This window comes from Equus przewalskii, chromosome 3 (genome assembly GCF_037783145.1).
Source record: "Equus przewalskii isolate Varuska chromosome 3, EquPr2, whole genome shotgun sequence".
Classification (NCBI taxonomy): Eukaryota; Metazoa; Chordata; class Mammalia; order Perissodactyla; family Equidae; genus Equus; species Equus przewalskii.
Genome location: NC_091833.1, coordinates 38,371,143 through 38,392,846, shown reverse-complemented (window position 1 = coordinate 38,392,846; position 21,704 = coordinate 38,371,143). Strand labels below are relative to the sequence as shown.

The following is a 21,704-nucleotide window of genomic DNA, read 5'->3' as shown; positions in this document are numbered from 1 at the left end:
AGAGTGAAGTATCAACCACAATCCACTCACTAGAATACTTGTATGTTTTTAAGAGAGGAAGAAGCCAGCGAGATGCTCCTTTTTATTTTGATCCTCTTCAGCCAGTGAAGTCATAAGAAGTATGGCAATTCAAAGTGATGTGAAAAGAAAGCTTTAGGCTACTTGTGCAAAGGAGAATAAAAAGCACGCCCAAGACCACTGGAAGGATTTTCAAAGAGAAGCAGCAAGACATCTGTTTTGACCCTCAGTCAAAGGACAATCAAATCTAAACTAGTGAGTAGTAAATTACAAGTTATTTAGAGTTAAAACATTTCTTTTAGTGTTAGTTTCTTTATAGAAACAAAATAAACATCTCTATATATTGCTGAGTATAAAACAACAGCCAGTTGAATCAGTGTAGACACAGGAATTGTGTGTGTATGTGTGGACATACACATACAAATAAATATATATATATATACATATAGCCATTTTGAGGTTTCCTACTCTATGTATAGAGTTCAAGGGCTTTGTCACTAGGGATTCATAAACACATTTAGTTAAACTGTGGTGCTAAAGAGGAAAAAGTGAAAAGGGTAACTCCTCCTAAGACAACTGGTTTAACCGTGGATTTGCAGCCTTCTCCTGTAACCCTCACCTGAGTCTTCCAGGGCCCCCATAAAATAACAGAATGAGAAAAATTCACCACTCTTACCAGAAAAACAAAACATACATAATAAGCACAACGTGCTTCCTTTAGAGCAAAAATCAGTTTGCACTCAAATGTGAACCACACATAAACTCATTAGCTAGAAGGGAGTACTCCCTATCATAAGGCCAATTTGTGGAAAACTGGATATTAAGTATCTTTTTAAAGCCTAGATGCAAGGAGATGTGGTAATCTCCTCCTTAGATGCTGGAAGAGATGTATGGTTTTAATAGATGTCTGACTCCTTGCCACCAATGAAGCTCTTTCCACACTAGCCCTTTCCATGTCACATCACAGTATTCTGCCTTTTCTAGTAAGCACAGTATGAGCATCATCTCTGCAATTATCACGAGCAAAGAATTCAAAAGGTTTAAGTAAGCCAGCATAATATGTTTTCCCCATATTTAATATTTTCTACTCAGTTTGTGATTTATCTTATATTAGGATATAGTCAGGAAACCAGAAACCATAGTAGATATTTCAACAAAAGAAATTTAATATAAGAAATTGAGTGCAGCTGTTGGACAGCTGAAAGAGCAAAACAGCAACACTGCAGTAACAAAGAAATAAAACAGGAGTAATAAACCAATCAATATTTATAGAGTGCTACTATCTATCTGCCACTTGACTGGGAAGTGCCCAAAGAAGGACAAGAAACCCTTCCTTGCCTTATAGAAGCTTACAATAAAATGAGAGTGAAAAAAATAAATAACATACATATATATATATACACACACACACACAGAGACACACACATAAAAAGTTGAATAATATAAGCAATGTCGCAAAAAATTATGTAATTAAGTGCTCCTGAATGGTAGTGGAAAGGAGCTTTGAAAGAGCAAATATTAGGAATTAGAAAACTAAATTTCTTATCTAGCCACTATCTGTTTGCTATTGGCAAGTCCATGAACCTCTTTTGGCCCTCCCAAAGATGTAAAACTGAAGATTTTGACTAGATGACCAATAACATCCTATGATACTTTACCATTCAGACTACAGGGGAAGACACAGGAAGGTACTACAATGTGAAGGGAACTTGAATTTAGAGCCAGACAGACGTAAGTGTCGATTCAGTTTCCACATTAGAATTCCTTCCTTGTATTATTCTAGTTAGAATTAGAGATGATGCATTTAAGGCATGCAAAGCAAAACATAATTAGTACTACAGAAATGGTAGTTAGTGAATTAAAAGGAAACCACTGTTCTTCAGAGAAAGGCTGCTATATCACAAAATCTAAGAAGAATTCTCATCACTCAAACATTTAAATGTATATATTTATCCTTGCTCTTAGCAAATAGTAAACATCCTATCAAATTCCACTGAACATCCAACTACTCTGAGAAAAGCTTTTGTCATCAGCACTTACACTGACTGACTGACATCTAAGATCAACTCAGTCAATGCTGATTTAACACAGATGTGTGGTAGACAACCTTTGCTATTTCTAGGATTATCTGTCCTTTTTCCAAAGGAACTAATGATGCAGATCTGGATGCCCAATGGCTACAGACTGACAAAACTGTCAAACTTCTAATTAGTGAAATTCCCCCATTTTCTTCTGTCGGTCCCTCATTAGTAGCTACTCTTTGTAATTAAAACCTGAATTGAAATATTCTGAAGACATCTGTCAGAGATTCTTAAGTATTGAGTAACACTTAGGACAAAAATTTAAAAATAAATTATTGCTTTTTTGAGTTTTAATACATTTTAGATGAATGCAGGCATTACTACAAAGTTAGATGATTTCAATATCTTCTTTTATAGACATTTTATCTATCTTTGACGTAACTTTAATACTGTTAGCAAAAATAAGACAAATATATTTATTCCTGCTTTTTTTTTTTCTCCCCAAATCCCCCCAGTACATAGTTGTGTATTTTAGTTGTGGGTCCTTCTAGTTGTGGCATGTGGTATGCCGCCTCAGCATGGCCTAATGAGCAGTGCCATGTCTGTGCCCAGGATCCGAACCCTGGGCCACCAAAGCAGAGCACGCGAACTTAACCACTCGGCTATGGGGCCGCCCCAAGACAAATAAATTTAGCTTTACATTTTTATTTTATGTTATATAATATAAAATATTATTAAAATAATGCCTTTGCTATCATTTAGGAGAAATCAGTGTTCCTTTTTTTTTTTTTTTTACTGCATTCACTCCTCATTGAAATACCAAAGTTAAATAGAAAAAAAGAGCCAGCACAGAAGTTAAGGATCTATTATCTTGTGAGAGGGCAATATGTTAACATTCCAAGTTCTTGATATACTCACTTCAGTTATCAGACCCAACTGAGTTTTAAGAACACGATAGAGAACTTGTAGCAGATATTAGCTTTTAATTTCATTTTATACAGACAGACTTCTAAATATTTAGTTATCTGCTTTATTTTTAGTGTAGGACAAAAGTGACATTATGTTATTAACTTCCTGTTTAGTTGTATGGTGCATTAGCAAACACAGCTTTAATATGACAAAGCTAAATCATCACAGTGGAAATAAGTTTAATATTTTTATATTATATCACATTTTGAAGAGTGTCCCCTCAATATGTTTATAACATAATACAAAACATAAACAAATTTCCTACTTAATTTTTCATCAGTTGAATAACAAATCACCGTTTCTCTAATTTTCTCGGTGCTAAAGTGCAAGTGAATAGCCTTTTACCACTTGAGTCTGGGCAACTGTGGACGGGGACTCTGAAATGCTGCAGAGGGTATCGAGGTAACAGCTACTGAATACATTATTTAACATGTAACCTCTGCAATGTTTTATAGTCACAATTTTAAACACAAAGAAAAAATGTGAGAATTTGAGAGGCGATGAGAATTCTGATATGAAGAGTCTAAATCCTCTCGTTATAGATTAAGAAATTGTCCTCTAAATAAATCATGCCCCTTGGCCAAGGTGACACAGTTAGTGTGCTGTGGTGAAAAGGCCTGGAATTAAGAGTCAGACAGACCTGGATACGAAGCCAGGCTCCAACCCTAACTGTGTATGTCACACACATTACCGTATCATGGCCTCAATTTCTTCGTCTGTATAAAGGGCCTATTAATGAGCATTTCATCTGTTGCTGTGACAATTAAACTGAATAGAGTATTATGATGGTACACAAAGGATGGGAAGCACACAGGAAGTCCTATCCTTGTCAGAGAAACAGCTGCCACAGTCCAGGTTTCTTGTCCCTTTGTGTACAACTCACCAAGATGATATTCTGTTTAACTTGCTAGTGGCTTAAAATTTAAAATACATATAGTTTTGAAACTCATCCTAATTATGTGAATCATGAATTCAAAACTGTACCCTCTGAGGGGCCTGCCCCACGGCCAAGTGGTTAAAATTCCACGCACTCTGCTTCAGTGGCCTGTGGTTCACAGGTTCAGATCCTGGGTGTAGACCTACTCCACTTATCAGCCATGCTGTGGAGGCATCCCATGTGCAAAGTGGAGTGGGACTGGCACAGATGTTAGCTCAGGCCTAATCTTCCTCAAGCAAAAAAAGAGGAAGATTGGTAACGGATGTGAGGTCAGGGTGAATCTTCCTCACACACACACACAAAAAACCCTGTATCCTCTGCCACCTACATATTAAGTTAGCATAATTCACTAATCTGAAATGACTTTAACAAAGCTTTTTCATTCTATTCATTAGCCTCTGCTTTTTTTTCTGTAAGTGAGGTTAATTTTTTTTCCCAACTGCAACATTTTTAATAGGGTTACTGAGTAAGTGTAATTCTCTCTGTAAATACAATGGACTGCTAACCTCTGTATTAAGAGGAAATAAAATTTTTAACAGTCAGGTAAAATGTCTCAGTTGTGATTACCAAGTGTCCTTTTCCCTGAACAATTAAGTTAATACAATGATTAAAAAGAAAAAAAAAGGTTGTTCCTTCTTTCAAATAAGGTATCTTTATAGCCTATAAGAATGCTTTCAATTTTATGAGAAACTGTACTTCCACTTAATCCAAAGAAAATTTTCATATTACTTATCTTTAACTTCTGTACTACACATTAATATTAACTTATGAGAAAGAACTAGCAGCGATTTTTTTAGTTCTCAAAGTATCATAAAATTACATCTATATGCAGACAAATGTGGAACAGTGAGAAGAAAATGACAGGAAATCCTTCAGAGTTTCACTTCTCAGAGAAAAAGAAATGCATAACAATATATACACATACATATATATTTTTTTCTCTATGTTCTCCCAAAGATAGATAGATAAATTTCTTTCATTACATATGGTACCTATAAAGGAAGGCCTTAGACATTTTTACTTATGTTTTGCTAACCACAAAATTCAATCACAGAGATTTTTCTACTGTGTGAAAATGTGAGTGACACAGTATTCCCAGCTGCTGAAAGTAAATGGAAAGATCTACATAAGTTACACAGGACAGAAATTAAGTTGGCTCCAACAATGGCTATTGCTTTGGAATATAGAACACTTGACATTTCACTCTCCAGAACCACAGACCATTTGTTAAATGGCCTATAATTGCCAACCATGGGGATTTTCTAATGCTCTTCCTGAATAAGAGAAAACAAAAACGTTGTAGAGATTAAAAGCAACGTGCAAGTCCCAGATGAACTAAGGGTGTACACTAACAATTGCCAATTCAATAAAAGTACATTCTAACCCCCTTCCTTCTTCTTTTCCCAAGAAGTTCAAAGATAAAGTGGACATAGATTTTAGCCAGCTGGAAGAAACTTTTGCCATTCTCAAAAGCAGAGCAGGATCTTAATCTCTCCTATGAGCCAGCCTGCACGCAGATACCAAGGGTAGTGTCTGTGGAGGCGATGAGAGTCACAGGACAGTGACTCTCAATACTCCACCTCCTTGGCCAAAGGAGTAAACAGTGTGCCTGCAGAAACCGAGAACCAGATTCTCCTGCAAGAAAGGAACATACCCATAGTGCCTAACCATAGTCCTCATTTCTCATTCCTGAAACCATGTTTTTAACACAAAATGGGTTCCGAGGAATAAATATGATCATCCCCAGTTCTGAGATAAGGAGACTGCCTACACGTCCAATTTTGAAGAGTCAGCTTACACGTCCAAATCAGACAATCAGCGACGTGCAGCCGCCTCCAACCCCAAACTCCAGACGTCTGACTGCAAACGTCACGTCCTTAGCCAGTCTCCCTATTACCAGGCCACGGCCAGTTTAACCTGTTCTTGTTTTTCTACCTTGCTCTCAAAAGAATTAAAGTAAACACAATCTTTTTCTTGGTTTGTCTGTCGTATGACTGAATATAGACTTTGGTACGGTTATAAATACAGTAAAGTATTACTAAAGGAATACAAACATCCACTCAACTAAAACATAATTATTCCTTACCTTTATCTTTTGATTTACATGTAATTTTTTTTCCTCAGTTGTCAATAACTATCCAACGAAAACTAAGACACACCACTACGGAACTGATGAAAGAAAGAGTCTGGGGAAAATCTCTCTATTCACATGGGTAACAAACACCATGGTAATGGTTTTTAGCTGTGTGCATCTATACAAAAAATGCTGCAGAGAATTTCAGAGTTCCAAGACCCTCTGAAGACCATATATTGGCTCCATATAGGTCCAAGTATAACCCTGTTTGATGGATACCTGAAATCTCAAAGCAAGTTATTGTTATTATTAACTTATTCTTTATACATGTGCACCCTGGCTCAGAGGCTCAACTCCTTCTGTCACTTTTTCCCTCCTTTGAAGCACTTCTTAACGATCTCTCTCTCTCATTTGTCAGACAGTTGCTCTGACATTAGCCTCTCTCTACCGTCAAGCCCACACTTAACGTCTGGGTGAAGTGACACAGTGGATGGGGAGGCTGTTACTGTGGCGGCTCCAGGGGTTTGCCTCTTGCTAAGGCATCTGATGGAGGGGGACCCCCTGCAGGCCTGGGAAACCAGCCCTGACTGAGCTGGTAGGGACTAAGAGTGCCTCCAGCCCCTCCCCACCATCGCCGCCTCAGGATGACCTGGGTTTGTTCATGACCAATTCGGAGAGAAATTTGTTTAGAAACCTCTATTGTTGTATTACATATTATATGTAAGAATGAAGCATTGTTTAACAACGTCCATCCTTCCTCTCATTTCAGCTTACATTAAGCCTGAAAAAAACATGCTTGCTACCAGTTAGGGCAAAGACACTTTGTAATCTGTCAAGCACTTGGTCAAACTCAATCAAGTGTCAAATATTCTAAGAGTCCTGGTCTCATATAAAGTTTCCATCAAAAACAATAAAGTTTCATATAGAAAGATAAAAGACAAAAACCACATACTGAGACTGCTCATCAGGAAAAGTTTTCTTGCGGGGCCGGCCCGGTGGCGCAGTGGTTGTGCGCACATTGTGCTTCAGTGGCCTGAGGTTGCCTGGTTCGGAGCCCAGCTGCGGACATGGCATGGCTTGGCACGCCATGCTGTGGTAGGCATCCCACATATAAAGTAGAGGAAGATGGGCATGCATGCTAGCTCAGGGCCAGTCTTCCTCAGCAAAAAGAGGAGGATTGGTGGCGGATGTTAGCTCAGGGCTAATCTTCCTCAAAAAAAAAAAAAGTTTTCTGCTTATGTTTATTTAATGAAGTTACTCATGCTGGAATATGATTATCCCAAATGGCACAGCTTCTCTAACCAACACCACTAAACATAAGATTCCTGCTACACTATCTGTTAGCCTACAGTATTACATGTGAGACGCAGATGGTGACTGCTAACATGGCACCATTCCACCATGTGCTCTTTGTACACCTAGTCAGGCTCAGAGCATCACTTAAAGACTAAAGAAAGACAACGACATTGTTGAAGCCAAGAATAGCCATCTTCCTTGAGCTCTCCTAAAATGTGAAATACATATACCCAAGCATCTTCAAGGGTAACAACTTATCTATGACATAGAAATCTGTTTTAATTTCATTTTATTAAATAAAACCTGAATAAAAACATTCATTTCTATAGTGCCCCAGACATATTTTCTGGACAAGAAAAAAAGGTATTTCTAAAAACCTACACTAAAAAAAAGATACAGAAAACAGATTATATATACCAGGGGAAGACACTTAAGGAAAACAACAAAGCATAAGAACTATTCATACTGAATTTGTTTCGTTTGCTACTAGAATGCATCAAGCGCATTAATGAAGAAAAGTCTCGGTAGCAAGCTGGCTTCGCATCCAGTTGCAGTACAAAGTGCGGAATTTTGCGCCATCACATAACCTCTATCTTGTAAATATTTTTACAGTAATTGAACTAAAAAATCCAAAATTGAAATCAGTAATACTTACTAGACCTCATATATTTAAGACCAATTAAAGGTTACCCTGTATTTAAAAATGATCTATTTCCATCTGAATGCAGTAAATATTCAGGACAACATGTACAAGGAAATGATACTGATGACCTCTTTTCATAAAGCGATTACGTTATATAAAGGTATTATAATACATACAATTAGCCTTGTAAATTAACTAGCTAACAGGCTAGATTGCTGGTAAGTCAACCTTTCTACAGCGCTGCCGGGCGCCGGGCGTGGTTCTAGTGCTTTGCATCTATTAGTTCTTCAGGCCTCACAACACCCTATCCAGAGTGGGCTATGTAATTTGCAGGGCCCAGTGCAAAATGGAAATGCAGGGTCCCTTGTTAAAATTGCATGATAAAAGCTTTTTCCTCTTTTCTATGGGGTCTCTCTCAACTGCTCATAAGATATCCGCAGGGCAAAGGCAGTCTTCACAGGCGCCCAGACCCTCTCCTGTCCCTGACACTCATCACATGCACCCTAGCTGCTCCAACTCCCGTCCCCCGCTCCCCCAAACCCAGGCCCCACTGTAGGCAAAGACAGGAAGAGGAGGCAAGAGAAAAGGCAGCCCAGAACCCCTCCAGAGAAGTGGAGAGGCAGAAGCAGGCAGGACTACATGGGAGCCAAGGCTCCAAGCCCCCAGTGCACGCTTCAGTGTCCCATCTGACTTCATTACAAGACATAAACCCACAGTTAAAGTCATGAGCAACGTCAAGATGGTGACTACAGAGCATTAAACACCAAGCAGGGGACCACATTCTTAGCGCCAGGCCATGTGCAATGTCACTGGCTGCATGCCCATGAAGCTGCTCCTGACCTGAACGAGAAACACTATTATCATCTCCATTTTACAGATGTGGAAACTGAAGCACAGAGGAGATAATTAATTTCCCCCAGAGTCACCCAGCATATAAGTGGCAGAGCCAGGATTCAAACGAAATACTGACTCTAGGATCTATGTTCTTCATACTACACTAAAAGGAAATTTAAAGAAGTACATTTCCAGTTCCTATAATCTAGCTGATTTACTATTTCTAAATGACTATTTCTAGTCTATCCATGTCTAGAAGGCACATATACAATTATTAGTTATAAAACCATATACAAAAATACCAGAAAAAACTCTGTACCTTATTCATTTATTCAAATAAGACCCAGATATAAAAAGGTGACTATTTGCTAATTTTAATTTCCAGCAAGGAAGGGAGAGGGCTATATTGTATGCATTAGCAGTATAACCCATGCCTTATAAAGTGATGCTAGCATTTCAAAGATCTGCTAAATCATATTTCATGTCATACTTAGATGAATACCTGAGTCCTAAAACAGGATTCTAAGTACAACTTTAAGGTTTTCAGAAACACGAGAATAACTGCCAGTACTTGAACCTCAAGCAATCATAGGACATCTCCCTGGCACTTTCTCATCTCTTTTGTGTACACATTTCCTCCTTCCTGGCATTATCTCCTACGACCCCAAACACCTGTGGTCATCATCCTATCTAATTATAAAAAGAGCTGTCTCTTAAATTTCCCCATCACTTTTTCCAATAAAAAATTCCAATGTCCTGGGGCTGGCCTGGTGGCACAGTGGTTAAGCACGCACGTTCCGCTTCAGTGGCCCGGGGTTCGCCAGTTCAGATCCCAGGTGCAGACATGGCACCGCTTGACAGGCCATGCTGTGGCAGGCATCCCACATATAAAGGAGAGGAAAATGGGCATGGATGTTAGCTCAGGGCCAGTCTTCCTCAGCAAAAAGAGGAGGATTGGCGGCGGATATTAGCTCAGGGCTAATCTTGCTCAAAAAAAAAAAAAAAATTCCAATGTCCCAATCTGTTCATCTGTTCAATTAATATTTATTGAACAAAAACCTGATTTGCTCTGTAGACTTTAAACTGCATGTTTGCAGATTGTCTGATTAAGTTAACACATTACTTGATGGATTATGATAATGGTATGATTTCAATAAGAGCTCCAGCACTTCCTCAGTCCCTGAGCCCACACTCACACTATTCTGGGCTTTCCAATGATCGGATCAGTCTTCTATCATATCAGCATGTCCATGTGAAAGGAAGAGGGAAAAAGACAGCTCCTCTGTCTCAGGAGTCACCTTAGAAAAAGAGCAATCAATTCCAGTCTTCTTGGTGGGATATGGCAAAGAACATATCCTAGAAAATTTTAAAGTACAGGCAGTCACTTTATCTCTGTAGTCACTCGGCCCCTCCCACCTCCAATTTGTAACCATTAGACTTAATTTCTACAGTAACAAGGCATTCTAGAATTGTATCATACCCATGGCAGATAAGATCAAAAATCATTCTTTAAAGGTACGTATCCAAACAGACCTACTCAGTATGACTCAACCTCTTCCAGCCCCCAGGAGAGCTTGCTCTTCCAGTTACAATTTTGCAAACTATCCTCCAGGTTTACAGATCTGCCTGAAGCACTGACACCGCGAGGCCAGGGGCTGGGTCTCTCTTGTCTCTGCATGCAGCAAGAGAGCCTAGCACGTATTAACTCCTTCACGAATAAGGAGAGAAAGAATTATCAGATATAAATGCTAAGTCCACTATTGCAATTTGTATACTGGGTCTATACTTGTGATCAGCAAATAAACTGGGGGAAAATAATTTTAATCTCTATTAAAAAAAACTGTCTTGCATTTTAAATCTTTAAAAAGCAAGACTCAGTGCTTTGATGATTGTACTATAACTTCAAACTCCTAAATGTTAATTATTATAAGAGTTAGTGCTGATAGTTCTTGGTAAAGTCTCTACAAATAAAGATTGAATAATATAATTTGTATTTGAAAGGAAAGGTACACCCTCACCACTAGAAAACAGGAACAGTGTTCACCGGACACTCACACAAAAATGATCAGACAGAACCCTGTCCAAATGGACTTTGAACATGAACTTCACTTCATAAATTTAATGTGATAAATCAATACGCATTGACTGTTTCCTCGTTAGGCTAAATGTTAAATACTCAGTCTTGCCCTTTGCAAGTTTTGCTCCTATTGCCACTATGATCGTCTATAAATTTTGTCACTCAGTCACTCAAACATTTAATGACCTCAGCTTGTTTCTCTCTCTAAACTATACCTTGAAGACAAACCCTGTGTCCCACTACTCTTTGTAATTTCCATCATGCAAAACATAGAGCCTCATATTTAACAGAAAATGAGCAACATGGGCATGAACAAACTCTTCCACTCCACAATTCCATAAAAATGAAAAACGCGAGTCCCAGGATCAAAACATAAAGTTCTATGGAAAAATGTTTCTTTCATTTTTTGAGGAGCCAGAAACCTTCAACTTTTACAAATCTGAAATCACTGAAATGGAAAAGGCTATCGCTGGGACTTGGGATCTTGTCTCTCCCGGCCCCTCAAGCGCCCTGCCCTCACCCACCGCACAGCCATGTCCAGAGCACTACCCTGTAAGGTGTCTCCCACGGCAAACCTAAGACACCCCCCTTTTCACGTCTGGTCAAACATCCATTTCTTCAACAGAGTCCATGGCACTTCCAGAAAATAAGAACTAACTCACACCATACTGCAATATTTAATAACCAATAACTCCAGCTATTTGTGTTTATTAACGCTTGTAAAACATGAGGCAGAACATCTTGCTCTGTAAAAAATAAAAATAAAAAAAGGTGGAGGAAGGATGTCAACAATTTAAAGATATGGCACTTTGGGGAAGGAAAATCATCATTTACATGTAATTTCCAACCTGACACCGCTACAGTTCCTTCCATCTCTTCTCGCCAACTCAGTAAATAGTCCTGATTCCTATTTCATCAGAAAGCAGAGGTTCTCTATCGTCACTGTTATTTTTAAAGAGGCAAAAATACAAGGTCTCCATATTATATCAGCTGTTTTTAAGTGAAAATTATATTTCTTATTTTTTAGTTATTACCTTTTTCAGTGTGACAAAACAGGTCACCTGGCACTTACGAAATACAAAGCCTGCCCTAGAAAAGCAACGATGGGGACAGAAAGCAAGTCCAGACACAGACCCTCTTCTCCAGGATCTTATCACACTTATCATTTTTATAATTATCAATTTCATTTTTAAATCAATAAAACAACAACTCTGACAACTTCCTATCAACTAAAAGTGACAATTCTGCAATGAGAAAAGCAGTCTATTATTTAAATGTTAACCCTATGAAGGTAAAAAGCAAAATTTTAAAAATTTAAACTGAAGGTTGATTCATTTCCTCTCTTCTTTTACAATTTACACCTCTGTGTGGTGCCACCTGTACTGAAATGCTCTGTTCAAAGTGTCCTGACACATTAGAAGCACGTCTTGTTACTGTAATCACTGCTGGTATTGTGTTAATATTACTTTTTTATAAGGAAATCATAAAATAATCCTCAAATCTACCTTCTCGTTTAACTTTCTCTTCCCCTGCCCATTTTTTAAAAATGAATCCTTTTAAACATTTTCCTCTCTCTTTTGTCTACACTATGGTCATTGAATGGTTAAAGTAATTGGTGAATTACCAATACTAGAGTCTAACAAGGTATATTCTTTTCTGACCTGGGGACTGCTAGTGATTTTCTACTCACCACTGTTGCTATATCAAGACTTTTGTTGAAAATATGTATTACAAATTGTAACAAAGAATACGTATGGCTCCTTTTTTTTTTTTTAAAGATTGGCACCTGAGCTAATGGCTGTTGCCAATCTTCTTTTTTTGTTTTTCCTGCTTTTCCTCCAAATCTCCCCAGTACATACATTATTTTAGTTATATTTAGTATATTTTAGCTGTGAGTCCTTCTAGCTATGCCACATGGGACGCCGCCTCAGCATGGCCTGATAAGCAGCACCATGTCCGCACCCAGGATCCGAACCAGCGAAACCCTGGGCCGCCGAAGCGGACTGCAGGGACTTAACCACTGGCCACGGGGCCCACCCCCACATGCGGCTTCTTAATAGAGATTTGATACTAGCCCAATATGGATACTGTATTATTTTGGTATCAAACCAGAGTCAGAATCGATAGAGTCAACTTTTTCTAAATCATATAATGTCAGAAGAATTTCACACCAAGCAGGAAAAAGGATGTTATCTTTCAGATTATAATACTAAAGTCAGCAATGCACAATCTCAGCTATTGTTCATTCTGGCAAATCACCACTGGCTAGCTGATTTACAACAGGCTGCTAATTATACAATAGCACTTAAACATGGCTAGAAAATTGAAATGTCCACCTGCTAGAAGTGTAACTAAATGTGCTGTAAAAGTGGAGCGCTTGTGATCACTGGCCAACTCCAAAGGCAAAGATTTGGCCAGCAAGGCTGCCCATTCGCTACTGTTAGTATTCACTGATATCAAATAAACCATAGCCACAACAGAAATTTCCATTTAAATGACTGGTAGGAACTCCGATGAAGTTAAACTGAGATAACGATGACTGCAGAATTTTAATGATGGAAGGAGTCAACAGACCTGTTATCAAACAGCTGTGTGTGTTGAGAACGTACACCAGCAGGATTGTCTGGTCCCATGAGGAGCATGGTAATCGTAGGGTTGTGCCCTAGGGTAGCAGATTAAGTCATAGAAAGGACAAGAGACAGTGAGGGCAAACAAAAACTGGCATTTACCGTGTGCCTCCTACGAAAGAAAGCACTGATACCAGATAAAGAACCAGATACTTTCCAGTATATTGATTTGTTTAGTGCTCTCGTTAATGTTGTAAAGCAAATTTTGCCATTGCCATGTTTTTCACACTTAAAGAAAGAGAAGCTGTGAAAGATTAATTTCGCAGGGTCACTCAAGTGGGGAAGGGGTGAGAATGGAATCTACATACTTCTGACTACAGACCCATGCTAGCCCTGCTGTGTGCCCTTCCACAGGTCGCTCAACCTTTCTGAGATTCAGCTTCCACATTTGTGCAATGAGCACTAAAGATACTTCTACGTTATTATTTACTTCTGATTCTTTTATTTTTGTTGTCTTTCTTATTCTTTCATAAATGCACAGTGGAGAACTGCTTAATAGAGATAAGCATATTAATGTTCCAAAGGGAAAAATCATTAAATAAACGGGTTGGTTAGTTGCCTTCACCCCAGGTTAGAGAGTTAGAAACATACAGAATGTTACATAACTCCTGACAGACAATACTAACGGCTGTGTAAAAAGATTCATAATTAGCCATAAACATACCTTTAATTTATTTGTTTATTTTTGGTCTGAGAACTTTACTGATTATGCATTATTTGTATTTAGAATGTATCCCGGAACATTTACAACCTTTTTCTCTATTTTCTAACTAGAAAATTCAGCATGTATTATCATTGTTTCCCACAAGTGACCAGAAATAATTCTTCTCAAAACTATGTAAACAAATCAATGTTCAAAACAAATTTATTAATATTATGTCCTCCTTGCCCAGAAGCAAGAAAGAATACCAAACGGCCTGCAGGCCATCGGTATTCAATAAATATTTACCGTAAAAACAAAGGAAAATCTAAATGAACACATAATTCTTTAAAAAGAAGGCATGATCCCAGTAGTAGAGAAGCATTCAAAACAATACACCATCAACTGGAAAAACAAGATCCCAGCTTCAAACAAGAACAGTAAATCGGACGTACAAACACTAAATTCTCATAAACTGATTGGTGGAAAAAACACTGCAGACCATAGTAGCTAATGAAACCTCCACAGTCAAGTTGCCCAAATTTTCTGAAGAACCGCGAACCACCAGCGAGCAAAGGAAAGAGCAGGGCCCAGGGGGGCGGGGGCCCTGCCCACGGGGACCAGCCAGGTGCCCTCCAATCTCTCATTGTTTCAGATACTAACTTCCCACGTGGAAGCAGTAGACACCATCTAAATCCCTCTGCTTTGACGGGAAAAGTGTGATTCTGACACAAAATCATTCATCTCCCTCTCCCCGGGGAAGTGTTGCTTCCTCTGCACTTCCCCTTTTTCTTCTCTACCTACTACTGAGCTAAGGCAGCTCTCCACCGCCTCTGTTTCCAGGCCTCCTCCTCCACCCTTGCCCCCAGAATCAGGGCGAGCTCTCCTTTGATAAAACTCAGACAGGAGAAAACTTGGCTCTTCTCTCAAGCTTGGCAATGAAGTCTTCAGTTTCCTTTCTTGAAAGAAATTAAACCTCTGGGAAATTAAGTCTCTCTGAGAAGAAAGCAGACAAGCATACCATTGATTCTAGAAACCCAACACACCACTCCAAATGAGGATTTTCACCCAGGTCTTCATAGTGCTGATGGGAGCACCTAGTACGTGCCCAGAGTCGGAAGATCCGGTTTCTGTTTTTGAGACTTCAGCTGATCCATCTGGAGAGCAGATTATACCTTTTAATCTCTGCTCTGGGTTTCCCCATCCACCAAAAAAGGGAACCAGAGGTTTTCTTCAGTTTATATTTAAATATTTTTATTACTCTGAGCACTTCCTTCTCTTTACTCTGAGGAAAACAACACTACAAGTACTGTCCTCCTCTTCTGCCACCACTCTCCACCACCCTACATGCCAACTCTTTCCTCTCACGTGTCCTTGAGATAAATTCAACTTTGAAACTAGTCAGAACTTGGGTCATGAACCCACGCTGTCATGAATCTTACTGCTGAGCATTTTTGTTTCCATTTCATGGTTTCCTTCTTACTCTCCCAGTTGACCCGTAGGCAATCATTCGTTCAGCAAACCTCTACAATGAGCCTGGATGCATCCTGACCAGGATCACCAGGGAGATCAAAAAATCCCAGCAACTTCGATCCCTCTTCACTCCCATAGACCAGTCCCCACACTGCGGACCACGTCCTCACAGCTACAGGCTTTGTTATACTAGGTAAGAATTTTCTTTCATGAGAGCTCAAAATGAGGTATGTGAGTACTAGCTTAATAACTGTACTCATTTGAGTGTATTTGGCATGATATAAAAGTAAGCTGGTTAGGATTATAAAGCACATTATTATAACACCAGAGTTATTTCACAGTGCTATACTGAAAGCATTATATTCATAACAACTTATAAACTCTGAAAGGTGTTTTAGACTCCTTGGATAAAAACAACTACCCTATCCTAACAGACGCTGACATTTTACCAGGGCAGTAGATCTAGCCTGGCAAAGTGAAATAAGCACGTGAATCTCCTGGCACGTGCTCCCCTCTCTGAGACCGTGCACTCTGTGCATGCTACCACCCCACCAGCCTCGCATGCCCGAGCTCTGTGACTTGATGCACACAACACGTCTCCAGAGTGTGTGCTAATAAAAAGCTAAGAGCAATCAAGGCACAGAACATAAGAAATTTCCTGACCAATTTTAATACTAATTACTCTTTCCTTTCAAGGCAGAAACGGCTGTTTTCAGCCTTAGCCAGTTTTAGCTAGATGACCAGTTTAGAAAGCATTATTGTAAAAATGTGTTTGGTGCCAGTTTCTCGTAATGACTCACCCTCAGCTGCACAGGCTTCTGAAGCCAGGGCAAATCTTACCGACAAGAAAAGTGCCAAACTGCTCTTCTGATAAAGACCTTGGCATCATGGGATCTCATACTGTCTCTAATTTAAAATTTCACTTAGAGAATTCTGAATGACAAAGAAATTGTGGTGTGTGTGTCGGTGTGTGTGTTGTATTAGAAATGTAGTAACTTAAAACTTCCTTAGCAAGCTGGCTTCCTTTCTGGTTTTACAGAGCACTTTCTAATCCAAAAAAGAGAATTCAAAGTCTAATACAAAATTCAACTGACCTAATAAACTCTTTCCTCAAAACAGCATCTCTGGCTTCCCAGGAAATCTTTTACTTTCCTACTACTATTCTGGTCCATAGAGGACTAGCAGAAGATCCTTCTAGAATGAAAGGTATGTCATCTAAATAAACTTTTAGCCAAGAACTTTCAAATAGACTTTCACCAGTAGAGGCAAATTCTGTTTCAACCATCAGAGGTGACCTCAATGAGCCCAATTATTAACTAAAGAATGAATGCCAGCAACACACCATGGCTTCCCCTCTCTCTAACTGCAAGTGCCCACTCTCTGCCTCTTCCTCGGGAGCAACCACTTCCGTTCATCTAAAGAAATTACTCCATAAGCAGTCCTCTGGTGATCCTACAGTCACTCCTTAATTATTATCATCAGGTAAATTATCCTCATAAAAGACGTTAATTTCTGTTTCTAATTAGCACTGTCACCTACTTTCTGATTAGTCCTATCTAGAATAAGCTAGAAGGGAAGGCCCATTAAGTAAACCACTTAATTACTTTCACTGTCCCAGGAATACTGAGATCTTAAAAGAAGAAAATTTTTACAAGGTTGGAGGCATCATTTTCGCAGAGAGAGCACCAGCCAAGAGCAAAAGAACAAAGGATTTTTAGCACACACAGGCAAGATAGCAATGACGTTATCACCAACTTTTACTGATTATTTACTATACAGCAGTCTCTAGCTTAACACTTTATACATATTGTTTTACTTAATTTTCATAAAACTATATGAAGTAGGTACTATTAATATCTCCAACTTAGAGACAAGGAAGTTGAGGTCTGGCAACCTAAGTTACTTACCCAAGATCAAAACAGGTCAAAGTAGCAGACTCAAGGCTCTCTTACAGTGTGTCGAGGGCAACTCCTCCAAGACCAAAAAAAAAAGTCTCATGTGATCAATGTTCAGTCACAGTGAAAGAAAATTGTGAAAACTCCATAAAAGGAGGCAACAATGCACATATGCAGCGTCGAGCACTGCAGAAAGAAATTCTTAAATTTGAAGCCATATTATGACTTTCTTTACTCTTGAGTATTTGTAGCAAGATATTCTGTCTATCTTAATGTAACATTATACCTCCACAACTTTTATAACTGTTCTAGACTTCTTAAAGGCATGTCCCAAAAAACGGCCTTTCTTCCAAAGAATTTGCAAACATCACATAGTAATTGCTTTTAGTACATCAGTCTGAAAAAAAGCATGCACTATCCTTTATAAATTCCTGATGTAGTACAATTCTTCTCACTTAAAAAAAATCCAAATTTCATTTTCTGCAAGCCTATCAATGATCCCACTGCAATGCATTAGCCAGAGATTTATACGTTAGTTTAGAAATACATAATTAACTATGGGCTCTGCAAATTCCAAAATTAATTATACAATCACCATGAGTTTTCTCATATATTCTTCTAAAGATCTCATTTTAAAAATAATTAGGGACCGGCCGAGTGGCACAGCGGTTAAGTGTGCACGTTCTGCTTCAGCGGCCTGGGGTTCGCTGGTTCGGATCCCGGGTGGGGACATGCACCGCTTGGCAAGCCATGCTGTGGCAGGCATCCCACATATAAAGTAGAGGAAGATGGGCACGGATGTTAGCTCAGGGCCAGCCTTCCTCAGCAAAGAGAGGAGGACTGGCAGCAGTTAGCTCAGGGCTAATCTTTCACGAAAAAAATAAATAAATAAAAAATAAAAGTAATTAAACTTGTCACATGTGTTGTTAACCTTCCCAAAAACCCATTAAAAGACAGAATCAAGCATTAATATTTACTCTCCCTAGAATTACTCAAACCAATCTACTCTAACTTCTTATATCTTTCTATTGAATTAAAGTATGAAATATGCAAGGAAGTTATTAACCTTGTTATATAATAACAAAAAATTATTTCAAAGATTTTTCTAAGAATTATTCATTGAGTTAAATATTGACCATGATCTAAAGCAGAATAAAAAGACTGACTTTTTAACAAAAGTTTTTATATTAAATTTTCTTTTTCCTTTAGTAGGAAATGAGGCATCCTCCAATCCCTTCCCCATTTCAGTAATAATTACCCTGCAAATGGGCAATCAAAGGCAATATTATCTATATTTTGTAGAAATACTTCAAGTCAAGTCAATAACAAGAGTACACACATACACCCACAGCCTTCACCCTCACCCAGATTATAAAAATATTTCTAGATTGGTGCAGTCTTAATTCATAACACTAAGACACATTCAAATTAAAATTCCTCCAAATCAAGGGTATGTATGAAATTACATCAAGTGTTGAAGTCATTAATTTTTATTTAATTTTTCCTTCAATTTTTCTAAGATTTTATTTTTTAGAACAATTTTAGTTTCACAGCAAAACTGAGAAGGTCCAGAGCTTTCCCACATACCCCAGGCCCCCACACACACACAGTCTCCCACACTGTCAATGTCACTCACTGCCTGGTATATTTACCTGGATTTGTTTCTTTTTTTTTTTTTTTTTTAAAGATTTTATTTTTTCCTTTTTCTCCCCAAAGCCCCCCGGTACATAGTTGTGTATTCTTCGTTGTGGGTTCTTCTAGTTGTGGCATGTGGGACGCTGCCTCAGTGTGGTCTGATGAGCAGTGCCATGTCCGCGCCCAGGATTCGAACTAACGAAACATGGGCCGCCTGCAGCGGAGTGCGCGAACTTAACCACTCGGCCACGGGGCCAGCCCTGGATTTGTTTCTTATGTTGGGAAATAGTGTTTAGCTGCAAGTGGATGCTTATTCTTTAAACTAATAACAAAAGTAGCAGTTTATATTTTAAGAGCTAGAAGGAAGCTTAGTGATTACTAATTTGAGCTTCTCATTTTACAGAAAAGAAAACGAGGCAAAGGCAGGTAAACTCTGTGCTGAAAGTCACCAGGTCAGGTGGCCCCCAACATCTGGGACTATCAGGCAAGTCTCCTGACTGTCACAGCTTTAATTTCCTGGGACTACAGCATACTGCTTTCAACTATACATAATGCTTTCTAAGAATAATTAGAAAAATGCAAATCAGGCTGATGTTAGCTAGAACTATCCACCTGACCACCTCACTCCCTTAGTTAGTGGGCCAGCTACTTTGCTTAGAAGAAAATCTGCATTAAGCTCTAGGCCCCCAGTTGGCCCAGCGGTCCTGGGATGCTCTCAGCCGGTGGGGCTCAGAGGAGCCTGAAGGGATTAGGGATGCTGGGGAGCAAGCAGCTGGAGAGAAACCAGGCTGAGAAGGCACCTCCATCATCTACAGCACACATGAAGTTAACACACTTATGACGCACAATGTGCACCCCCAGGTGTGTTGTGCGTGTGTCCTCGGGAATATACATTTAAGCTGGAGACTTATGCCACACATTCCTAGGGATATTTTCATTTTCATCATCTTATCAAGAAAAAACTTGGGACACATAGATATCACTAAGCAGTAGTCATTGCGCAGGATGTGGGAATATGTAATCTTCCTTCCATGTCAGAAAATCTTAGACTTGCACAAGACATAACTAGTCCAGTGGCCCTTAACCCTAGTTGAACATTCAAATTATCTGAAGAGCTTACACAAAACACTAAAGCCAGGATCCACCCAGATCAATTACATCTGAATTTCTAAGACTTGGGCCGAGGCATCAGTGTCATTATTGCCCCAGTTACTCCAAAATACACATTACATCTCATTCAATGGTTCAATCAACAAACAAATGTTTCTGACTGCTTCCTTCAGAGAGGGCAATATGAAAGGCATCAAAGATATTTTTAAAATAAAAATAATAAGACAGATAAGATGTGTTTCTTACCTTCAAGGAGGGGAGCTTTCTAAAATCCTGGGTTCTTATTTTCCACTGTCAACTTTACACTTCTACTTTGATGTCATCTTGAGGATTTTTTGTTTTTGCCATGACTAATGGCAAAATACCAACCCTTCCAAATGCACACAAAGGTCAGAGCCCTCTGCTCACCACTAGAAGCATTTCTCCAGACTAACACTGATCCATTAATTAAATTGTCAGCTCCTTTGTTCAAACAAGAAAAAATCCATTTAACTACATTATCATCTGACATTGGCTTCACTGTATATTGTGCCCATTAAGGTACCATTCAAGGGTTTTATAAAAGTGGAAGAGAAATCTAGATAAGCTCTACAAACCATCTTCTTCTGACCACTCTTCTCACTTTACCAAATTATTAGATGAGGGCAGTGAGCTGACAGAAGACGGTGAAGACACGCTTTAATCGGGATGACACGACAGCCACTGTGAAGAGCCTCCATCCAAGGCTGTCTTCCCACGAGATTATCTGAATGTCTGGACTCTCAGACTCATGAGCAATTTTGCCCTAAGAGACTTTGAAACAGGCAGGAAAAAAATCAATATACCTTCACATAAAGTATTTACTTTACAGCAAATAAATCAAATATAGTATAAATTTCTTTTCACATCATTTCTCCATATAATGAGTTCCTGCAACGGAGGTACTGTTTCTGTCTGGTTTTTTTTGTTTTTAATGACCCAGCACTTGCTTGGTAAGTGAGAAGTTACTCTAGTTCACAATTACATTGGAATTTTTGGAGTTTTCAATTTCAAGAGGAATTGAGTTTTTTAATCTTTTAAAACAAAAACTGAAATGACTTCTGAAGCTATGAAGATAAAAAAAGAATTTCCTTTTGAATTTTCTTTAGGAACTACTTTTTGGAAACCAGCAAGCAATTACTATTTAGGATTTGGAAAAACGCAAAATGCATGGAAAATTCAGTGTATTGTGTGACCGTTGTCATTCGGTCTCAGAGTTAATCTAGATTCTCAATGCCCTGTTGCACAGGCCGGCAGACCAGTGACCCTCAGCGTCTCACAATGGTTTGTCAAATTCAAATAATCATTAAACAAATGTCTTACTGAATCATCCAACAAAGGGCCGCAGACTCCAATAGATATACAGCCAGGGAGGCAGAGTAACTGAAGGTGTATAAGGAGGGAGGAGGGGACGGAGGAGGCAAGGTGAGGTTCCGG

The 21,704-nt window shown here is 38.9% G+C and overlaps 1 protein-coding gene across 15 annotated transcripts in view; it reads right to left on the bottom strand.

Annotated features, from left to right (window-relative positions):
- Window positions 1-21,704, bottom strand: part of PPP3CA (protein phosphatase 3 catalytic subunit alpha) — a 287,898-nt gene that overhangs the window by 195,119 nt on the left and 71,075 nt on the right. For 2 of the 15 annotated variants that reach the window (XM_070614179.1, XM_070614182.1), the window contains exon 1: window positions 17,517-17,690. The exons of 12 other annotated variants lie outside the window; for them this stretch is intronic. The gene's annotated coding sequence lies outside the window, so the exon portion shown is untranslated. Of the gene's footprint in view, window positions 1-15,157; window positions 15,489-17,516; window positions 17,691-21,704 lie in introns of those variants that run through there. One more of the 15 variants, XM_070614184.1, reaches the window with a different exon arrangement.